The sequence below is a fragment of the Calidris pugnax genome, unplaced genomic scaffold, assembly GCF_001431845.1.
Source record: "Calidris pugnax isolate Ruff unplaced genomic scaffold, ASM143184v1 scaffold38, whole genome shotgun sequence".
NCBI lineage: Eukaryota > Metazoa > Chordata > Aves > Charadriiformes > Scolopacidae > Calidris > Calidris pugnax.
The window spans coordinates 1915714-1922014 of NW_015090995.1; positions in this window are offsets into that span (position 1 = coordinate 1915714).

Sequence of the window (6301 nt, forward strand, 5' to 3'; positions counted from 1 at the left end):
AAAAAAAAAAAAAAAAAAGGTGGTGGTGGGGGAAGAGTGCAAAGGTCTTACTGGAAGGCAGAAGGAACATCTGGTGGGGCTGTGGAGGGTGAGGCAGGGGTGGCTGGGTGGCACTGCTGAGGAGCACTTCCAGCTGGTTTCAGCAGATGAGATAACACAGAGCAGATCACCAGTGCTGGGGAAGCAAGCACAGAAGGGGGGATGTTAGAATTATCACCTGAACCCCGGGAAGGGGAGCTGCACCAGGGACTATCACCTCCCACATCCCCCAGGCTCAGGAGCTGTGGGTGAACCGATGGTGGAGAAGCTCCCCCGGGAGATGGGAGCTCTTGGCCCTGCCCTGGACGTGCTGTGGGGAAGGTCTTGCATGTCCCCCCTGAGCCCACCTGGAGGCATCTTCTGCTGCACAGCGGTCAGGGCTGGATTTGGAGAGCCAGGTGGTCCCTCGCAGATCTTCCCCTGCTCCATCATCCCATGGGCAGCGTGGGAAAGCAGCCTAAGTCCTGGAATGGTTTGCCTGGGAATTTGTGGGGTCTTCATCACTCAGTATTTCACAGATTACAGCTATAAAGAATACTATAGTTGCTGTTTATCCTGCCTTTGGGGAGGAGGATAGACTAGATGACCTCTTTGTAGTCCCTCCTAGCCTTATTTTTCTGCAATAGGGTTTTTTTTTTCTTTAAGTTCTGTGTAATACTCATGAAATTATATGAGTCTCTGTTTTCATTTAAGAAAGAAATGTTTCCCTAATATTTGTGAAGAAAAAACTAGAAGCATTAACCACTGCCAACTCTAACAACTCAAGAGCAAAAAGCAAATAGAAGCAAATGAGCCCTCTGTACAACATGCTGCAATTATTTGGGCCAATTTATAATTGTTTGAATGCTTAAGGTTGTTACTCTTTTTCAAGATTGAGATCCAAATGATTTAAAAACAATCATACATTGACCTGCTCGGGCTTGCAACAGCCTAGTTCCATTTTCAAGACTAATTTATGATGGATTTTAGAGGCTGGTTAAGCCCAGAAGTCCCCAAAATACTTTGTACCGTGTATGTTCTTAGGGTCTTAAAAGACAAGTCCGTGTTGCAAATGTCTTAAGGCCAAGCTGCAAAGCTGGGTCAATCAGTTATTAATATTAACTGCTCATAAGTAGGGAGTTCACCATTTCTGCTCAGATCTCATTTGGGACATTTGCCAAATCCTCAAATCGAGGTACTTCTGCCTCCTAGAGCAGATCAAGGTGTAGCGTCCCACCAATTAAAAAGAAGCCCCATCTGATGGTATAATTAGTATATGTGTCATCCCAGACCTGAGAGAGGTCCTCACACCTTGACCCTATAGACTGGTGAAGCCCCACAGAAGCCTTACACTCTTTCTCCAGCATTTTATTCTAGTTTTTCTTGCAGTAAGCATTGCTGCCAGCTTCAGGCTTTGGTGAGAGCACGTGGTGGGGAGCCCTTCCCTGCCACAGATGTTTGCTTTCTGAACCATGGGTCCTCCTTCTCCGCTGAATGCAACCAGTGCCCTTTTTTTCCCCACGTTTCACCCTATTATTATTATGCCAGCCCTGAAGATCTTTGTTATGTGGCTGAAGAACCTCAAAGGATTAAGTTGTCTTCTGCAGCCCAGCCTCATTGCTCCAAGGAGTCCTGGTCCAGGGGAAGCAGGAGCCAGAGGACAAGAAAAGCCTCCCACTCGTAAGGGCTGGAGAAATGACACAGATTCGTAATGCTTTGGATGGGCTGATCAAAGGCAGGGTCCACAATAGGCAAATAAAGAACAGTTCTTTTTAATCAGAAAATAACATTACTTCTTTCACAAGGAAGAGGTCCCCCCACCCAAATTTTGCCTCTTTATATCTGCTAGACTTTATTGGGTCCAGCTGCCCCTGCTTTTTTTTTCCCCCTGTGAACAATGGAGAGAAATCTAGGAAAAAAGGAAACATTCCAAAAATAAAGGCATTGTTCCCTCCAGCCCATGTAGCGCGACAGAGTCCTCTGGAGGGTGGGCAGAGGCTGAAGAGGAGAAGAACGCAGAGAGGCCGACGTTTCCAATGCCAGGGGACTTTTTCCTCTTGATTCCTAAACTTGTTGGTGGTTTGTTTTTTGGTTTTTTTTTTCCCCAGCATCACAGTGCAACGGAGCCTTCCCATCCCAGCAGGATTTAACCGAAGGTGGGAGGAGAACCTGAGGTAGGAGCCTGGTCAGTTTGGGAGATCTCCCTTTCTTTTGGCAGGGGTAGAACCCTCTCAGCATCACACAGGGCACTTTATGGCAGGTCCCAGAGCCAGTTGCTATGCATATTTAAGAGAGCAGCGAATCCCTTAGAAAGATGTCGTAAAGAAGATTTTAGCCCATTTCCCATTTACATTTTGGCAACAGCTACAATATTTGCAGCAGCAAGAGAGTAGATTTTAACATGTGTGACCTAAAAGCTTTGGAATTCGTGACTTTCCTTTGAGGAAAGCTCCGCTAAATTGCAGGAAAGCCATCTCTTTTACTCTCTCAGTGATGTTAGCCACAACGTTAATACAATAAAGTCTCCTGAAACCTGAAGTCATAGCATACCGACAGCGTGTCCTCAGTTAGGTTTATAAGCCCTTAGGACAAAGGGTCCTGACTTTTAGAAAAGCCTCCACACATCACTGCCATCACAATTATTTTTTTTCCTCAGCGAGAGCTGTTTCATACAATCTGCTTTACTTAAGATTGTCTTTTCAATAACCGTGAGCTCTGCCTGGGCAGTAAAGGTAGTTATTAAGTGATTTGTGTCCAACTGCTTCCATAGGGGTCTGGAATGAACAGCACGTTCACATTCTACCAGCAACATGCACTAAGCAGTTGGATTCATGGGATACCTGGTTCCCTAGCTCTGGCTAGGGCTCTCCTGAGATCTTCCCTCTCTCAGGCCATCACTATCTATCTCTGATCATCTGCCTTTCCCTACCATCTTACTCCATGAATTCTTATAACACTCATGAGCTGCTCATCCCTCTCCTGGATGAGGATCATCCCATTCTCCCTGCTTGACTGGCAGTCACTCTAACAGGCTACAAGTCATGCAAGACAGAGGGTGATGAAAAAACACTTGATATCCCACTATCAGCTAAACAGCCGCTGTGTTTTAAGCCTGAATTACATTTTTTTTTCCCCTCATGAGCAGTAGGCAGTGTTTACAGAGCATAGCGCTCACAGCATCACTTGAGGGCTCCATTTCACATCATTAAACATGATACCACCATGCATTGACAAATATTTTCTTTGAGATGCACTAATAATCATCAACAAGCAGTAATAATTGCAAAGAGTTACGTATGCTTGTGTACTTTTTACAGAGAGAGAAAAAAAAAGGTCCTATTGACCCTTGCTGTGCTTATTTTCACATGTTCTTCCCCCTGCACTCCTGACTTCTAAGAACCAGCAGCACGTTGACATCTTTGGTCAACCCTTTGCTTTGCTTTCTGTTTTAAAGGAAGATGGAGGCCTTAATTGCTTACCCAGCTTTGCTGTTTCATTTCATTACAGAGGACAGGAGGAGGAGGTTTGGCCAAAGAAGGCTAAGCGAAGCCTAAACACAGCCTCTTCTAGAGAGGGTGACTAGCATGTTGCTCTTGGTTCTGTTGTATGTTTATTTATATGTTATTTGGTGATAATGAAAAGCAAATGTTCGGAATCTATTCAGTTCTTAAACTTTTATAGACTTATTGTCTTTATTTTCAACTGTGCAACCGTCTCTCAGCCTCCCCCTCCCTCAGACACATGGAAGTGCAGTCGGTGACCAGCGTCAGCTGTGCTCTTACTCATCCTGGCTGGAACAATGATATTCCACACCACGTTATACAACCTCCCCGGTACTCGTTGCCGCCTCCTCGCCCCTGACCCCTTGGCTCCCCACATCCCAGGTCGCTCCGGCGAGCGAGCGGGCAGCGGAGGAGGCTTCCAAGTTATTGTCCTGGAGTGCTGGTTTCAAGGGCTCGCTGCTGCCAATGAAAGAGGAGACGGTCTTTGCCTCGAGGAGCATACGTGATATATGAGAGACACCCTTTCAGAAAGCCCAGAGCCTGCTTTGGCCCTCGTTTGCATCGATAATACCCACTCACCAACAGCCCATGAGAAAACAGGGAGGAGGAGGAGGAGGAGGGAGCTGCACCCTTCAGCTGATGTTTACCTCCATTAGAGGACCAAGAGGAGGGTGCTCCTCTCCTCTGCCTGTTGCCAGAGGCTGCCAAGGCTTTCTCCAGGCTCCAGCATTTCTGGCACATGACCTGACCTGTTCCCTGGGAAGCACAGCCCTGGGTTTGGTGCTCCCCTCTCCCTAGGTGCTCCTCAGGGGGGAAAGAAGCCGCCCCACAGAGCCTCTGTCCACCTCCAGGTGGGAGACTCCCAAATCTCACCCCTTTCCACCCAAACCAGACACTGCGACCGCCCTCAAAGCAGCAGCAGATGGGTCTTACAGCTTGCTCCTCACCCATACTGGGGCTCAAAGTGTGGCCCCACTCCATCTGCAAATGATTTCGGTCATTTGATATTTGTCTCTGTTAATGCACGGCACAAATTACCTCTTTGCAGAAGCAGTCCTGATTAAATTATTATCCACAGAATTTAAACCTCTAAAGCAAGAGAGAAGCAGAAGCCAAAGAGGCTGGAATACACGTACACCCCACAAACCTAGGACAGGGGGGTTTCCAGGACACGTCCCATCAGATTTCCCTCTGGCTGGAGGAGATGTTATGATCATGAAACCAGGGTTACAACTTGCTCTGCAGGGATAAATCCATGGACAAAATGAATTACAGGGTCAGTGGAGTTAATTCTAAATAATATAAGCTCAATTTCTGTGAAGTACATGAGCCCAAGTACTACTGCTCATGTGTCTCTTCCCTGTTACCACCCAGCCTGTACAGGGCTTTTCCCATCCTATCTGTACAGTATCATCCTGGCCCCTGACAGCCCTGTCCCAGAGGTCAACTTACCTCAAGGTTTGGTGCTCACCAGACTAAATCTGTGCCCTTTCTGCACCTCGAAGGAAAGCCACAGACTTTTCTGCACCATATTCCTGGATGTCCATCAGGATAGCACCTGTGGAATGGCTTCTACCAAGCTTTGCTCCAGAAGGACAGTGGCTTTGAGGTGTCCTGAGGGACCAACCCATGTCCCATCTCCCCCTCACTGATCCTTTCTTATAGAGCAGGACTCGTAGGACTGATGACCGTGGGCTCAGCACATGAAGCACCATCAACATGTTACAAGGGAAGCACCATGGGCTGCTGTGTCTCTCCTTTGTCACCCATGAGTCACATGAGCCCATTTGCCCTCCAGAACCACCCCTTGAGCCACCAGTTGGAGGTCCCTGGAAAGAACACTCATCCTTCTTCAGGCATTGAATCATAGAACGGTTCAGATTGGAAGGGACCTCAAAGGTCTTCCAATTCCAACCCCCCTGCCATGGACATACCTCACCTGCAGCTTCCACCTCTCTGCTGCATTAATGGTGCTTCATTACTAACGTTAATAAGCCCAAGGTCTCTAGGAGGCTTTAGCATTGCCCCCTTCCTAAGGCAGCTTTAGTTCTGCATGGTAACACGCCACGTCTCTCTGGCCACAGCCACACAGGAGATTCAGGCTGCTTTACAGCAGCTCTTTTGAGCTAAGTAGGGGAAAAAAATGAAACATTATTGAAGAAAAACAAAAAAAGAAAAAAGGAATGAAAAATTAGCCAGATTTCAAAGGTTTTTGCTAGCATGGTGACCAGCCTGTCCTTGTGCCTGATGCAGACAGGAGTTCACATCAATATGCTACGTCCCAGCAGCATCCCCTCTGTGGCCAGCACAAAATACAGCTCCAGAGGTGGAAGGTCCCAGCTCAGCCCTCACCCAGCCCCAGTCTGCCCAGCAAATAAAGCTGCAGGGTGGGAGATGGGGAGTGAAGCCCCCCCATCCCCTGGCTCTGGCATTCCTGGAGGTCAAGTATTTCTCTACCCCCCAAAGCTGTGCCTGCAAAAGTGCCCATGGCGAGGAGAGGTCAGAAGCTATTTGGAGCCAGGGACCAGAGCCTTCCCACATAATTTTGGGCTAAACTTGAACTTTTAAGCATCTCAGGTAAGGTGAGTCCAGGGTAAAGGACCGAAGCCCTGGCTTTGAAAAGGGTAAATCCAAGGAATTTGTATCAGAGCAGGAGTGGTCATAAGGAGGACATATGGAGCTATCTTTTCCTGCTCATTTCTTAAGTTATTGGAAACTGCACACCCAAGATCCTGATCTGGCTTCGGGATCTCCACATAAGGGGGCTTAGTTTCCAGGTG